This window comes from Colobus angolensis, unplaced genomic scaffold, assembly GCF_000951035.1.
Source record: "Colobus angolensis palliatus isolate OR3802 unplaced genomic scaffold, Cang.pa_1.0 Scaffold182, whole genome shotgun sequence".
NCBI lineage: Eukaryota > Metazoa > Chordata > Mammalia > Primates > Cercopithecidae > Colobus > Colobus angolensis.
The window spans coordinates 1,399,237-1,415,265 of record NW_012114955.1 but is presented as its reverse complement, the minus strand read 5'-3'; the positions used below and the strand labels follow the sequence as shown (position 1 = coordinate 1,415,265).

General features: G+C 44.8%; 1 pseudogene; it reads left to right on the top strand.

Moving 5' to 3' along the window:
* The first annotated feature begins 13,846 nt into the window (after nt 1-13,846).
* On the top strand, nt 13,847-14,376 carry LOC105510046 (annotated as a pseudogene).
* The last annotated feature ends 1,653 nt before the right edge of the window (nt 14,377-16,029 follow it).

Below are 16,029 nucleotides of genomic sequence, written 5' to 3'. Positions count from 1 at the left end.
CCACCACGCCCGGCTAATTTTTGTATTTTTAGTAGAGACAGGGTTTCATGATGTTGGCCAGACTGGTCTCAAACTCCTGAACTCAGGTGATCCGCTCACCTCAGCCAAAGTACTGGGATTACAGGCATGAGCCACCGTGCCCGGCTGGTCACTACACATTTTGGTGCTCTCCCTAGCTAGTCTCATTTATAGATGTGTACAAATGTAATGAGAGGGGGAAATGGTAATCACCAGAATGTAAAAGGGGAAGTGTTTCAATATGATTTTTTTTTTTTTCAGAAGGGAAAGGTAACATTCATGCATGATACATGATTCAAAGGGTTAAAAAGTGTATAATCCTGTAAAAGGATGTTTTTCTTCTTTCCTTGATTTACAGCATCCTTCCCCAGAGGAAACTTGTTACCACTATCTTGTGTTTCTTTTTTGAGAATTCTTTGCTTAGCTCTGTATTCCTTTGGATGAAGTTTTAAAATTTTTGTCTTATAAATTAACACACAGAACAGGCAAGGTGGCTCACGCTTGTAATTCCAGTGCTTTGGGAGGCCGAGGATTTGGGAGGATTGCTTGAGGCCAGGAGTTTGAGACAAGCCTGGGCAACATAGCAAGATCCTATTTTTATTAAAAAACTAACAAAGAAGTCTGGGGGTGATGGTTCACGCCTGTCATCCCAGTACTTGAGATGCCAAGGCAGGCAGATCACTTGAGGTCAGGAGTTTGAGACCAGCCTGGCCAACATGGTGAAACCCTGTATCTACTAAAAATACAAAAATTAGCTGGGCATGGTGGTGCATGCCTATAGTCCCAGCTACTCGGAGAATTGAGGTGAGGGGATTGCTTGAGCCCAGGAGGTCAAGGCTGCCAGTGAGCTGTGATCACATGCCCCTGCACTCCAGCTTAGGTGACAAAGCAAGACTCTGTGTCTAAAAAGTAAAATAAAAAAAAAAGTTTTTAATTAACAAAGAAATTAACATACAGCAATATTGACCCTCTTTTGGAAGAACTACAAGTTTTAATACGTGCAGATTCTTTTAACCACCTCCACAATCAAGATACAGAATGGCTTCATCACCCCTCTGAACTCTCTTAGGCTGTCTTCTTTGGAGACAAGGTCTCATTCTGTCACTCAGACTGGAGTGGCATAATCATGGTTCACTGCAGCCTTGACCTCCCTGGACTCAGGTGATCCTCCCACTTCAGTCTTCCAAGGAGCTAGGACTACAGGTGCACACCACCACACACAGCTAATTTTTTAAGGTTTTTGCGGAGACAGGGTCTCATGTTGCCCAGGCTTGTCTCAAACTCCTGGGCTCTATCAGTCCTCCCATCTTGGCCTCCAAAAGTGCTAGGATTACAGGTGTAAGCCATTGTGCTTGGCTTTATGCTATCTTTCTGTAATTATATCCACCCCTCAATTCCACATCCCTAGAAATCACTAATATGTCCTTCAACACTATAGTTTTGTCTTTTTGAGAATGTCATATAATGAAATCATACAGTATGTAACTTTTTTTTTTTTTTGAGACATGATCTTGCTCTGTTGACCAAGCTGGAGTGCATTGGCACAAACATGGCTCACTGCAGCTTCGACTTCCTGGCCTCAAGTGATCCTTTCACCTTAGCCTCCAGAGTGGTTGGGACTATAGGCATGTGCCACCACAACTGGCTAATTTTTGCATATTTTGTAGAGATAGGGTCCCACTCTGTTGCCCAGGCTGGTTCAAACTCCTGGTCTCAAGCTATCCTCCTGCCTTGGCCTCCCAAAGTGCTGGGATTACAGGTGTCAGCCACTGCATCCAGTCAATATGTTAGTCTTGAGACTGGCTTCTCACACTCACTGTAATGCCTCTGAGGATCATCCCAGTTGTTGCCAGTGTCGATAATTCATTTCTTTCCATTGTTGACTGGTATCTCATTGTATGAATGTACCAATGAAGAAAGTTCCTTGGCCGGGCACGGTGGCTTACACCTGTAATCCCAGCACTGTGAGAGGCCGAGGCAGGCAGATTACAAGATCAGGAGTTTGAGACCAGCCTGACCCACATGGTGAAAGCCCATCTCTGCAAAAAATATGAAAATTAACCAGGCGTGGTGGCACATGCCTGTAATCCCAGCTACTCTCGAGGCTGAAGCAGGAGAATCACTTGAACCGCGAGGCAGAGCTTGCAGTGAGCCAAGATCATGCCACTGCACTCTAGCCTGGGCCACAGAACGAGACTCCATCTCAAAAAAAAAAAAAAAAGTTTCTTTATAGTTTCAGCCACTGAAGAGCATCTGGATAATTTCTAGTTGGGGGTAACTATGAACAGTGCTGCTATAAACATTCACGTGCAGAATTTTGTGTGCACATATGTTTTCATTTCTGTAAATACCTAAGAGTGGGGTTGCTGGGTCATGTGGTAGGTATATGTCTAACTTTATAAGTTGTCCAACTGTTTTCCAAGTGGCTGTACCATTTTGCATTCCTACCAGAAATGTGTGAGAGTTGAAGTTGTTTCACATTCTTGTCAGCACTAGGTGTTCCTAGTATCTTTCTTTTTTTTCTTTTGAGACAGAGTCTTGTCCTATTGCCCTAGCTGGAGTGCAGTGGCGCAATCTTGGCTCACTGCAACCTCCACTTCCCAGGTTCAAATGATTTTTTCGTTTTTTTTTTGAGATGGAGTCTTGCTCTGTCACCCAGGCTAGAGTATGGCGGCGCGATCTTGGCTCACTGCAAGCTCCGCCTCCTGGGTTCACCATTCTCCTGCCTCAGCCTCCCGAGTAGCTGGGACTACAGGCACCCGCCACCACGCCTGGCTAAGTTTTTTGTATTTTTAGTAGAGTCGGGGTTTCCCTATGTTAGCCAGGATGGTCTCGATCTCGACCTCATGATCCACCTGCCTTGGCCTCCCAAAGTGCTGGGATTACAGGTGTGAGTCACCGCTCCCGGCCTGAAGTGATTCTTATGCCTCAGCCACCTGAGTAGCTGGGATTACAGGTGTGCGCTATGAGGCCCAGCTAATTTTTGTATTTTTAGTAGAGAGGGGTTTCACCATGTTGGCCAGGTTGGTCTTGAACTCCTGGCCTCAAGTGATCTTCCCACCTCAGCCTCCAAAAGTGCCAGGATTACAGATGTGAGCTCCCATGCCTGGCCTGTTATTTTTTATTTTTATTATTCTATTAAGTGTGTAGTGATGTCTCAATTTGTATTTCCCTGATGGCTAATAATGTTGAAAATCTTTTCATGTACTTATTTGTCTTCTAAATATTTTCTTTGGTGAATTGTCTGTTCAAGTTTTTTGCCCATTTTTAAATTGGGTTGTTTGTCCATTTCTTACTACTGAATTTTGAGAGTTCTTTATATATTCCAGATGCAAATTGTTTGCCATGTGTGTGATTTGCAATATTATGCCTCATCTGTAGTTTATTATTTCATTCTCTTAACAGTCTTTTACAGAGCAACAGTTTAAGTCTGATGAAAACTGGAAGAAAATATTTTAATAAACGTTTGGGTTAGAGGTAAAAATTAATGGTCAGTAGAATACCCAAGAAAGGAAACAGTCTCTCTGCACTGTTTGGTGATGGTAGCTGGCAGGCACCTAAAAACACCCATTTTTGAGCACTTCTCTAGCTTTCTCACTGTGTTATTTTCACACTGTGTTATGGTTTGAATGCTTGTGTCCGCCCAAAATTGATACATTGAAACCTCATCTCCAATATGATGACATGAGCAAGTTGGAGTTTTAAGAGATGAGGTCATGAGGGCAGAGACTTAATCAATAAAATTAGTAACTTTGTAAAAGAGGCCCCAGAGAACCGCACAGCCACTTCTACCATGTGAATACACAGCAAGATGCTGCAATCTATGAACCAAGAAATGGGCCCTCACCAGACACTGCATCACAGTTATTACAGTCCATGGCATATCACAGTTTAATTGGCAGCATTTTTTTTCTTTCTTAATGGCACCTAAACTTACAGGGCCTTTAACAGGTGATAGTATATTATGTTTGATGAAATATTGTATATTTGCTGACATATCGTTGTACCTTGATCTTGGACTTCCCAGCTTCCAGAACTGTGAGAAATCAATTTCTGTTGTGTATCAGCCACCCAGGCTGTGGTATCGTAGCCCAAATGGACTAAGACACACTGCTTTCTCAAATATTCTTTCTCGCAGTCTCAACAACCATTCTGTCAATGTATTGCCTTCAAACACTTTGAAATGTTGACATTTTCGGAGACTGTGCCAAAAAGGAGCAAATATCCCTTAAGCCAGGCTTCCATCCCGAATTCTACACACAAGATGAAGAGAAGAAATTCTTTTACTCCTTCTAGAAAGGGGTGAAAGAAGGAAAGAGGAAGCTAATAGGAACAGAAAAGCTGTGATCTGCCCGTGTGACCATTCCCTGCCATCTCCAAATGGTCACCAAGCATTTCCAGAAATAACTCATGAATGCTCTGAGTGGCTCCATCTACATGACAGGGGAGTTCTAGATGGAATTCGTTGTAAGCAGCTCTGATGGTGGGAGGGGAGACCATGGGAAAAGGAGTGCTGGGGCTGGCGGAAATCTACAGGGATGATTTGCTAAGCCTGTGGCCTTAGCAGAGAATCTATGTAAACTCTGCCGGGAATCCCAAGAAATGAGGCAGGGAAGGGGTGGGGATGGAGTCTCTGCTAACTTCTGGTATGTGCATACATGTATAAATATAAAAATATCTTTTTTTTTTTTTTTTTCCTGAGACAGAGTCTCATTCTGTCACCCAGGCTGCAGTGCAGTGGCACGATCTCGGCTCACTGAAACCTCTGCCTCCTGGGTTCAAGCGATCCTCCTGCCTCAGCCTCTCAAGTAGCTGGGACTACAGGCACGAGCCACCATGCCTGGCTAATTTTTGTATTTTTAGTAGAGATGGGGTTTCACCATATTGGCCAGGCTGGTCTCGAACTCCTGACCTCGTGATCCAGTTTCCCCCCCAGATTCCCAAAGTGTTGGGATTATAGGCGTGAGCCACTGCACCTGGGCAATATAAACATATCTTAAAATTTACATGTAACTGGAACCACATTACATATGGTTAGATAGCCCATTTTCCACTCAACGATATGTCAGCAAATATACAATATTTCATCAAACATAATATACTATCACCTGTTAAAGGCCCTGTAAGTTTAGGTGCCATTAAGAAAGAAAAAAAATGCTGCCAATTAAACTGTGATATGCCATGGACTGTAATAACTGTGAAAATGCATAAAATAATCATTTTAGAATTGGTGGCATATGGTAGTATGCATCATTCTTTGTCATGACTGCCTAGTATTTCACTCTGTGGATGTTTCAGAATTTAACTACCTGTCCATAGGTGTATATAGTGTTTCCATTTTTTACTTTGTAGGCAATACATTGTCAAATAATCTTGTACATCTATCATTGCTCACTTGTCAGATTACCTAGTTAGAATAAATTCCTAGGAATGTAGTTTTGTGGGTCAGAGGTTGCAGATATTCAACATTTTGGCATAGATTGCTAGAATGCCCCTCAGCACTCCAAGATGACACCCTTTCCCCCAGAACCTTGATAACATAGATAAATATTTTTCAATATGTAAACTGTTTCCAATATGATAATTGAAAAGTGCTACCTTATTGCTCTTTACTTGCATTTCATTGACTACTGGTGAGGCTTAATATATTTTCATGTATCTACTAGTCTTTAGTGTTTCTTTAGAAGCCTGTTCATATCCCTCATAAGAGCTGCTCTTTACTCATCTATGTATTTATTGACACAGGATCTTGCCCTGTCACCCAGGCTAGAATGCAGTGGCGCAATCACAGCTCACTGTAGCCTGGACCTCCCAGGCTCAAGCAATCCTAGAGCTGCTTCTTGAAAAGGAGACCACACATAGGCAATTATAGTAGGTAAATTCGTGATTCTTCTAGAGGAAAGCAGCAGAGTCATAGAAAACAAAGAACACCAGATAGGACGAATACGTTTTTCATTTATTTTTGAATTCAGAAACTGTGGTGAAATGAGCAGAATTGCCTGGAAGCTGCTCTGGAAGTTCTTTCAAGGTTACCTGGTCCAGCCAGTTGGAACTGCAAGTAGGCCTATTGCTGGTGGAAGGAATTGTCCCAAACTCAGCCTCCACAGCGTGGTCAGACTTCTTTCTCACACAGGGTGACTGCACCTTCCCACAGGCACAAGGTCTCCAAATACTGGGAAGCTGGAGTTCCTGCCATCTCCTCTGAACCCATGGCACCCTCCATCCAAGCTGCCCAGTACCCAAACAACTCATTGTTCCCCACTCACAGACTGGTTTCTTACATTTACTGCCTAACAAGTACAGCAGGACATGGACCTATCCTGCAGATCCAACCGAGACCCTGACCTTCGCATACTTCTCTATGGGATGACAGAAGAGTGGGAGACTCCTGCTTCCCCTTTGCTTGTTGACCCAGCCTTTCCCTAATGAAACCCAATCCTTAGCCCACACAGAGTGACATATTAAAATTCATCCTAAATCCTGGAACACATGGGCAATGACCCATAAAGGCCAATGTGCCATGACAGAAACACTGAGAGTCATACCGTCCATCACTCTGTCTCAGTTCCTGTTTATTGTTGGCCGGAGAACTAGGATGATCCTCTGAGCAGACAAGTCCTTGGAGGATGATTAAATGGGAACTATATAAATATTTCCATAAATTAAACCAAGGAGGTATATTAAGTTCAGCTGAATCTGGATACCAACTGCTTCCTTTGACCACATCAGAAGGTCTCCTTTTAAAAGACATTAAAAAAAATTTAAATAACTTTTGCCAGGCACAGTGGCTCATGCCTGTAATCCCAGCTACTTGGCAAGCTGAGGTGGGAGGATGGCTTGAGCCCAGGCGTTTAAGGCTGCTGTGAGCTATGACTGCACCACTACACTCCAGCCTGGGTGACAGAGACCATATGTCTTTAAAAGAAAAAAGAGAGAGAGAGAGAATTACTTTTTATTGTGGTTTAAAAAAAAGGTATAATATAAAATTCACTATCTTCACAATTTCTAAGTGTACAGTTCAGCGTTAAGTATATTCACACTGTCACTGAACCAAAACTGCGTCCATTTGCCAGCATGCAACAGAAAGCCAAACACCAAAACACACAGTTTTTGCAGTGAGAAACGTTTGTGAGTTGACAGACAAATAGGAAGAAATGGTCAAATCTGTCTCCTGGAGCTGGAGGTTGGGTTGGGTTTTATTAGCATAGGGTAATGAGGTGTGATCTGACTAGATCCTGCTGTATGGTCACCCCAGAGCTCAGTCTGATTGGACTGTGGGTCCTGCCATGGTGTCTGCTTTTATTTTTATTTTTATTTTTTATTTTAGAGATGGGATCTCACCATGTTGCCCAGGCTGGTCTCAAACTCCTGGGCTCAAGCAATCCTTCTGCCTCAGTCTCCCAAACTGCTGGGGTTACTGACGTGTACCACCAGCACCAGCCTGGTGTCTGCTTCTTAATTCAGCCCGGTTCCTTGGTCCAAGCACTTAGTTCCCATTCGTGGTTTCACACGACGTTCATTTGGGCATTGCCCCCTCCAACCTGCAGGGCCATGACCACTGAAAAACAGCTCACAACTTTGCTACATAAAAGTTGAACCAGATTGGTGTAATGTGGTTACAAGATTGCTGTGCAGCCAGTCCCCAGAACTTCCTCATCTTGCAAAACTCAAATTCTGCCCATCAAACAACTCTCCATTTTCCCTCCCTGCAGCCCCTGGCAACCGCCATTCTACTTTGTTTTTGTGAATTTGGCTGCTCTAGATACCTTGTATGAGTGGAACCAAATAATATTTGTCTTTTTGCAACTAGTGTATTTCACTAGTATAATGTCCTCTTGGTTCATCTGTGTTGTTGCATGTGTCAACATTTCCTTCCTTTTTAAATGAACTGTGGTGATGGTTGTACATTTCTGTGAATATACTAGAAACCACTGAGTTGTAATACTTTAAGTGGGTGAATTGTATGGTATGTGAATTATACCACAATTAAGCTGTTTAGGGGGAAAAAAGGGGGAATTTGTTAGAAGGATACAGGCTCATATAACCCAAAGACAGGGACTGGGCCTGCTGGATGCTCACAGGCTTGGGACTCCAGAGGATACTGAACTAAGCCCTCTGGTTCAGCCCTCTGGCCCAGAGCAGGGGTCCTCACCGTGAGTCAAGCCCCTAACCTGTAGTGTTGGCACCACCTGGGAATTCCTTAGAAAAGCAGATCCTTGGGTCACACCTCATGACTCAAAAATTCTAGCGGCGGGACTCAGCAGACTGTGGGTTCTCTTTTCTTTTCTTCCTTTTTCTCTCTCTCTTTCTTTCTTTCCTTTCTGACAGTGTCTCACTCTGTCACCCAGGCTAGAGTGCAGTGGCGCAATCTCAGCTCACTGCAACCTCCTCTGCCTCCCAGGTTCAAGTGATTCTCCTGCCTCAGCGTCCCAAGTAACTGGGATTACAGGTGCCTGCCACCATGCCCAGCTAATTTTTGTTTAGTAGAGATGGGGTTTCGCCATGTTGGCCAGGCTGGTCTCAAACTCCTGACCTTAGGTGATACACCCACCTCGGCCTCTTAAAGCACTAGGATTACAGGACTGAGCCATCGTGCCCAGTTTAGCAATCTGTGTTTTGACAAACTCTCTAGGTGCTGGTGACAGAGGCTCACATTTGAGAATTCCTGGCCTAGACCACTGCGGGAAAGTGGGGAAAGTTTCCATCTCGCCTCTGCTCCGCATGTGCGCTTCCTCTCCCACTGACCATTCACCTCCACATCCCTGCACAAGTCTTCATGGTAGAAAATGACCACTGACAATTCCTAAGTTGAAATCTCTTTTGGGGCCGGGCACGGTGGCTCACACCTGTAATCCCAGCACTTTGGGAGGCCGAAGCAGATGGCTCACTTGAGGACAGGAGTTTGAGACCAGCTTGGCCAACATGGTGAAACCCCATGTCTACTAAAAATATAAAAATTAGCCAGGTGTGGTGGCAGACACCTGTAATTCCAGCTACTCAAGAGGCTGAGGCAGAGAATCACTTGAACCTGGGAGACGGAGGCTGTGGTGAGCCGAGATCTCACCTCTGTACTCCAGCCTGGGCGACAGAGCAAGACTCCATCCACCATCTCAAAAAAAAAAAAAAAAAAAAAAAAACCTCTTTTGGAGCACAAGCCAACCTGAGACGGGCATCCAGTTCCAGTTGCAAATTCCCAGGGAGGAACTCAAGTGATCTGGCTTGCATCAGCAACTTCCTCCAGGCTTTTCCCAGTATATCCCTAAATGGAGGAAGGCTGGGCTTGGAAGGTCTAGTTCCCAGAAAAGGTATGAGGGAAACAGAAAAAAAAAAAAGAAAAAAAAAAGGTGTCTCTTAGGGAAGATAATAGAAGAAAATCGGAGAGTGAGCAATCACCTGTGTTTGCCTGGGATTTTCCTGCATTTGGCACTGAAAATCTCATGTCCTGGGAAACCCCTCAGTCCTAAGCAAATAACAATTGGTCACACAAGAACTGAAAAGCTGGACGGGTGTGGTGGCTCATGCCTGTAATCCCAGCGCTTTGAGAGGCTGAGGTGGGTGGATCACTTGAGGTCAGGAGTTCGACACCAGCCTGGCCAACATGATGAAACCCTGTCTCTACTAAAAATACAAAAATTAGCTAGGTGTGGTGGTGGGCACCCGTAGTCTCAGCTGCTCCAGAGGCTAAGGCAGGAGAATCGCTTGAACTCAGGAGGCAGAGGTTGCAATGAGCTAAGATCACGCCATTGCACTCCAGCCTGGGGTGACAAGAGCAAGACTCCATCTCAAAAAAAAAAAAAGAAAAAAGAAAAAAAGAACTGAAGAGCCAGCTGGGCATGGTGCCTCATGCCTGTACTCCCAGTACTTTGGGAGGTTGAGGTGGGAAGATCGCTTGAGTTCAATTCAAGACCAGCCTGTGTAACATAGGAAGATCTTGTCTCTGCAAAAAATTGAAAAATAAGCCAGGCATAGGGGCATGCACCTGTGGTCCCAGCTACTTGGGAGGCTGAGGTGGAGGATTGCTTGAACCCAGAAGGTTGAAGCTTCAGTGAGCTGAGAGCTTACCACTGCCCAGCTTGGGTGACAGAGCAAGACCCTGTCTCAAAAAAGCAACCAAAAACCTGAAGAGCTGTGGGGGTATGTATGCTTTGACTCTTAGGAAGCGCACAAAAGGAAGAAGAGTTGATGAGATTCTCAGCAAGGGCATGTGGAGATGTTTAATGTATTTTTGGCTACCACTATGACTGGGAAGTGTTAGTGACAGGCTGTAGAGCTTCCTTGCACAAGGAAGAATTCCCTGTAATGCCAGTGGCTCTCCCACTGAGAAACTCTTCTGTAACAAAATGAAGGCATTTCTATCAACACAATTGCACATTAGAATCACCTGGGAGCTTTAAAAGACCTAGATTGGCACTCCAGACCTAGCCCCAGAGTTTCCAATTTGATTGCTCTAGGAAGGCACCCAGGCATTGGTATTTTTAAAAGTCCTCCAGGTGATTTCATGTGCAATGGGTTGATAGCCATGATTAAGGATCAGAGCGACAACCAGAGAGGAATGAGTCCTGGAAGTTGGAGTCCTGGAAGGTAAAGGATTTGGGCATTGGAGAAAGAGGGCAATTGGAACTTCAGAGGCTGCAGAGAGATCTCGAACGCTGGAGGACAATGATGAGGGCTTTGAGTTTGTTCAGGGAAAGAGCCTTTGGGGTCTAAATGCAGCGGTGTGGAACCAGAGCAGGTAGGTACTCACTACCCGCTAAGCAGACTGACAGGGAAGGGGAGAGTTATGAGTGAATGTGAATATCTAAATTCTTCAGGAAGCAAGAACTGACTGGCAAGTCGTTTGGTCCCAGGAAGCTGCAGGCAGTGTGGTAATGTGACAGTGGTCTAGGGTGCTTGGCTCGTGGGGTAGCCAAGACTTTGTCTTGTTTCCTCACTTGGTAACTCATTAAATACACGATTCCTTTGGTGTTTCACAGGGCTACTGGGGTTTTGGTAAAAAAAATCTGTAAATTATTTCCTTTTTTTTTGAGACAGAGTCTCGCTTTATTGCCCAGGCTGGAGTGCAGGGGCCAGATCTCAGCTCACTGCAAGCTCCGCCTTCCACGTTTACGCCATTCTCCTGCCTCAGCCTCCGAGTAGCTGGGACTACAGGCGCCCGCCACCACGCCCGGCTAGTTTTTTTTTTTTTAGTAGAGACGGGGTTTCACCGTGTTAGCCAGGATGGTCTCGATCTCCTGACCTCGTGATCCGCCCGTCTTGGCCCCCCAAAGTGCTGGGATTACAGGCTTGAGCCACCGCGCCCGGCCCCCCCTTTTTTTTTTTTTTGAGACTGCGTTTTGCTCTTGTCACTCAGGCTGGTGTTCAGTGGTGCCATCTCGGCTCACTGCAACATCTGCCTCCCAGGTTCAAGCAATTCTCCAGCCTTAGCCTCCCTAGTAGCTGGGATTACAGGCATCTGCCACCATACCCGACTAATTTTTGTATTTTTAGTAGAGACGGGGTTTCACCATGTTGGCCAGGCTGGCCTCAAACTCCTGGCCTCAAGTGATCCTCCTGCCTCAGCCTCCCAAAGTGCTGGGATTGCAGGCGTGAGTCATGGTGCCGGGCTTCTGTGAATTATTTTTAAATATTATTTTTTATATTATAAGACCAGAAACTGACTCCACATATTTGTAAAATGGTGTTTAATCATTTTATGGTTGTTTACAGTGAACCAATTCCAAGGCGCTTTCACATCATCTGGTTCTCCTGTGTGTCGGATGGGCAGGTATTATAAGCACCCGCCCCCTGATGCCCCACTTTGTTTTTTTGGAGGGGCATCTAACTCTGTCGCCCAGGCTGGAGTGCAGTGGCATGATCACAGCTCAGCTCACTGAAGCCTTGACCTCCTAGGCTCAAGGATCCTCCCACCTCAGCCTCCAGAGTAGCTGGGACTACAGGCTCATGCCATATTGCCTGGCTAATTTTTTTTATTTTTTCAGGGATGGGGTCTCACCATGTTGACCAGGCTGGTCTTCAAGTCTTGGGCTCAAGCCATCCTCCCGCCTTGGCTTCCCCAAGTGCAGGGATTACAAGTATGAGTCACTGTGTCTGGTTCCCCTTTTTGTAGGGGAATCCAGCTTAGGAAGCTAGTTATTTGGCTCGAGTCACCTGGCTGGAAAGAAGTGGTGTTGGGATTGGCACCAAGGAGTCTGGTTTTTAGGACGGCTCTCTTCCTAGTGCTGTACGAGAGAGTTACTTTTCCTCTTACAGTCAGTGGAGCTTTTTGTATTTGTGGGAGAAGAGCATTCATCCATCAGCCTAGTTGTCCAGCAGTTCAGCCAGATCACACCAGCACCAGTGCATTGCTCACCACCCTAAAGTATACTTCAGGGCTGGGTGTCAGTAAACTGGATATAATATGAATTATACAAATTAATCTTTTTGGGTGAAAGCTGCTTTTCCCCCTCCTCTACATCTGGATTCCAAAGAGAAAACTGTTGAGGAAAGACTTTGAGTGTGATAAGGGAGATGGGGTCAGGGGTAGTTTGGTGCTCCTTTTACTGAATTAGGGTTTTTTTTTTTTCTATTCTCTTTCCCCGGGGTTCTCTGTACCATATTTCCTTTTTTGAAATGAATTTCACTCTGTTTGTGTTCAGAAAAATGTAGACCTCCTTAGTACTTTCTCACCCCAGCATGTCACAACTGTCCCTCAGAAAATCTTTGAGTAAGGCTCCTTATGGCTGTAGGCAGTTAATTTGTGCTGTCATTGAAATGGGAATTAAAAGAAATTAAAGAGTGTGGAAGCAGAAACTCAGCTGTATGTAAGAAAACCCAGTTCCCCCTGAGAAAGAAAAAGAGCTGGAGTCCTTTAAAAATTAATTGCCTATTTTTCTGTGGCTAGTAAGCCTTATCTCTCCTCCTTTCCCTGGCATTGTGAAGACCCTGTTTCCCTAGCTGTGCAGCTGCAAGGTCACTAGACAGATAAACTCAAGTCGTAAAACATGTTTTTCCTTGAAAAGTAAGAAATGATGTAATGCATGTCTCAATTAATTGAATAACTGTCTTTGTTTCTCACTTCTGTAATATGCTTTCCCCTGCACAGATCTCCCCCTGCCCCATGAAATGCTTAAAAGGTAACTTAACTCTTTCTTCAGGGCTCAATCCTTTGGATGTTAATCCAACTGAGCCAGTGCACCTAAATAATAAATATCCTTCTGAACACTCTCTGATTCCTTAAAAATCCTGCAACATCATGATTCATGGAAGTTCGAGATCTCGGTTCAGCATCCTCCACTTCCAGCCCCTCCCACCAGTTTGCATTTGCTTTGCAGTTGAAATCCAGTGAAATGCTGGCTATGACTCAGGGTGGTTCTGAGCTGCAGAGCCAGACAAAGGCAGATGCTGTCCTCAGCATGCAAACCCTGAATTGGGTTTAATTGAGGGAAAAGAAATGTGTTTGGTGCTGGATTTGTGGCTGTCTCAGGTTGTGCAGCTGCAGGAATTTGGTCTAGAATATGTGCCCTGAGGGCTGATAAGTCAGGAGAAGTTGAGTCAGGAGAGGATGATGCCATGTGGCCTTTTCTCTGCAAACAGCCACCAAGATTCAGCCAACACTGGCCTCTGATAATTACAACTTCAAGTTTATAGTGTCATTGTTTTGGGGGGGCAGGGGAACTCCAGCTGTGTTGTTTTTGATAAAATATGCTTGTTAAGAATGTAAGTAATCACTGAATGTGGTGGCCTGTGCCTGTAGTCCCAGCTACTTGAGAGGCTGAGGCAGGAGGATCACTCGAGCTCAGGCATTCAAGGCTAGCCTGGGCAACATAGCCAGACTCTATTGTTAGCTGTGCAATGGAACAGGCTTGGCTGCAGGCGTCTCCTCACTGGGAGCAGAGCTGAGCCCAAGTGGCACCCAGAGCCTGAGCAGTCGCCGCCATGGTGATCAAATTTCTGGAAGTCATCAAGCCCTTCTGTGTCATCCTCCTGGAAATTCAGAAGCCTGAGAGGAGGATTCAGTTTAAGGAGAAAGTGCTGTGGACCACTGTCACCCTCTTTATCTTCTTAGTGTGCTGCCAGATTCCCCTATTTGGTATCATGTCTTCAGATTCAGTTGACCCTTTCTATTGGATGAGAGTGATTCTAGCCTCTAACAGAGGCACCTTGACGGAGCTGGGGATCTCTCCCATTGTCACGTCTGGCCTTATAATGCAACTCTTGTTTGGCGCCAAGATAACTGAAGTTAGTGGCACCCCAAAGGACCAAGCTCTCTTCAGTGAAGCCCGAAAGTTACTTCACATGATCATTACTATCGGCCAGTCTATCATGTATGTGATGACAGGGATGAACAGGGACCCTTCTAAAATGGGTGCTGGAATTTAAAAAATTAATTTAAAAAACTATAATAAACGTAAACAATCACTATAAAGAAAAAATTCAGGCTGGGCACAATGGCTCACGCCTGTAATCCTAGAATTTTGGGAGGCTGAGGCAGGAGGATCACTTGAGGCCAGGAGTTTGAGACTAGCCTGGGCAACATAGCGAGATCTCATCTCTACAAAAAATTTTAAAAATTAGCATGAAGGCGCAGGCCTGTAGTTCCAGCTACTTGGGAGGCTGAGGTGGGAGGATCACTTGAATCCAGAAGTTTGAGGCTGTAGTGAGCTATGATCCCACCACTGCACTCCAGCCTGGGCAACAGAGCAAGAACCTGTCTATAAAAAAAAGATTCAAATGATGTGAGCCTTATTAATGCATCCAACAACTATTTATTTTCTGTCTACCATATGCCAGCCACTGTTCAAAGCATTGGAGATATGGCAGTGATCAACACAGAGTTTCTGTTAGCATTGTTGACCTAAATGAGAGAGGCAGAGACACAAAATACAATTTGAAGAGTTTACTAGAGGCCAGGCAAAGTGGCTCAGGGCTGTAATCCCAGAGCTTTTGGAGGCTGAAGTGGGAGGATCGCTTGAGGCAAGAAATTCAAGACCAACCCTGGCAACAAAACAATATTGCATCTCAACAACAATGACAACAAAAAATTTAAAAATTAGCTGGGCATGGTGGTGCACAACTGCAGTCCCAGCTACTTGGTAGGAGCTACTCAGCAGGAGTATTACTTGAGTCCAGGAGTTTGAGGCTGCAGTAAGCCATGATTGCACCGCTGCACTCTAGCCTGGGTAACAGAGAAAGACCCTGTCTCAAAAAGAATTTGTTTGAGCCAAAGTGAGAACAGCTGCCCAGAAGACTCAGACCCCAGTACCCTTGGATATGAGCTTCATTTGGCCTTTATTATAGCAGGTTTTTAAAGTCAAAAAATGGAGAAAGCTAGTACACTGATACAAAGTTATCTGTCAAAAATTCTAATTGGTTTATAGAAATAACATTGACTATTGATTGCCATACACTGTTAAGCTACAGAATGTGGGTTATGGTGTCTGGTATGGAATTATTAGGTTAATTTTAATTAATTTTTAGCTACCTGTGGCAATAGTAAGCAGTTTCAAGAGACGAATACATAGTTCAAAAGGAGGGGAGTAGGGCGTGATTGTTTTCTCATTTTCATGCCTCTCTGGGCCCGATAATTTAAAAGAACTCTCATTCCTCAGATAAAAGCTATTTTCTTTTCTCATCAGGGAACTTACACTTTAATGAAGGGAGTAGCTAAAAACAACAAAAGTATGGAATGTGTCAAGTGGTGATAGTGCTATGAAGAAAAACACAAAAAAGAAAGTATAAACCGTCTGGGCGCAGTGGCTCACGCCTGTAATCCCAGCACTCTGGGAGGCTGAGGCGGGTGGATCACTCGAGGTCAGGAGACTGAGACCAGCCTGGCCAACATAGTGAAACCCCATCTCTACTAAAAATACAAAATCAGCCAGGTGTGGTAGTGGGCACCTGTAATCCCAGCTTGGGAGGCTGAGGCAGGAGAATCGCTTGAACCTCTGAGGTGGAGATGGCAGTGAGCCAAGATGGTGCCACTGCACTCCAGCCTGGGTGACAGAGGGAGACTCTGTCTTAAAAAAAAAAAAA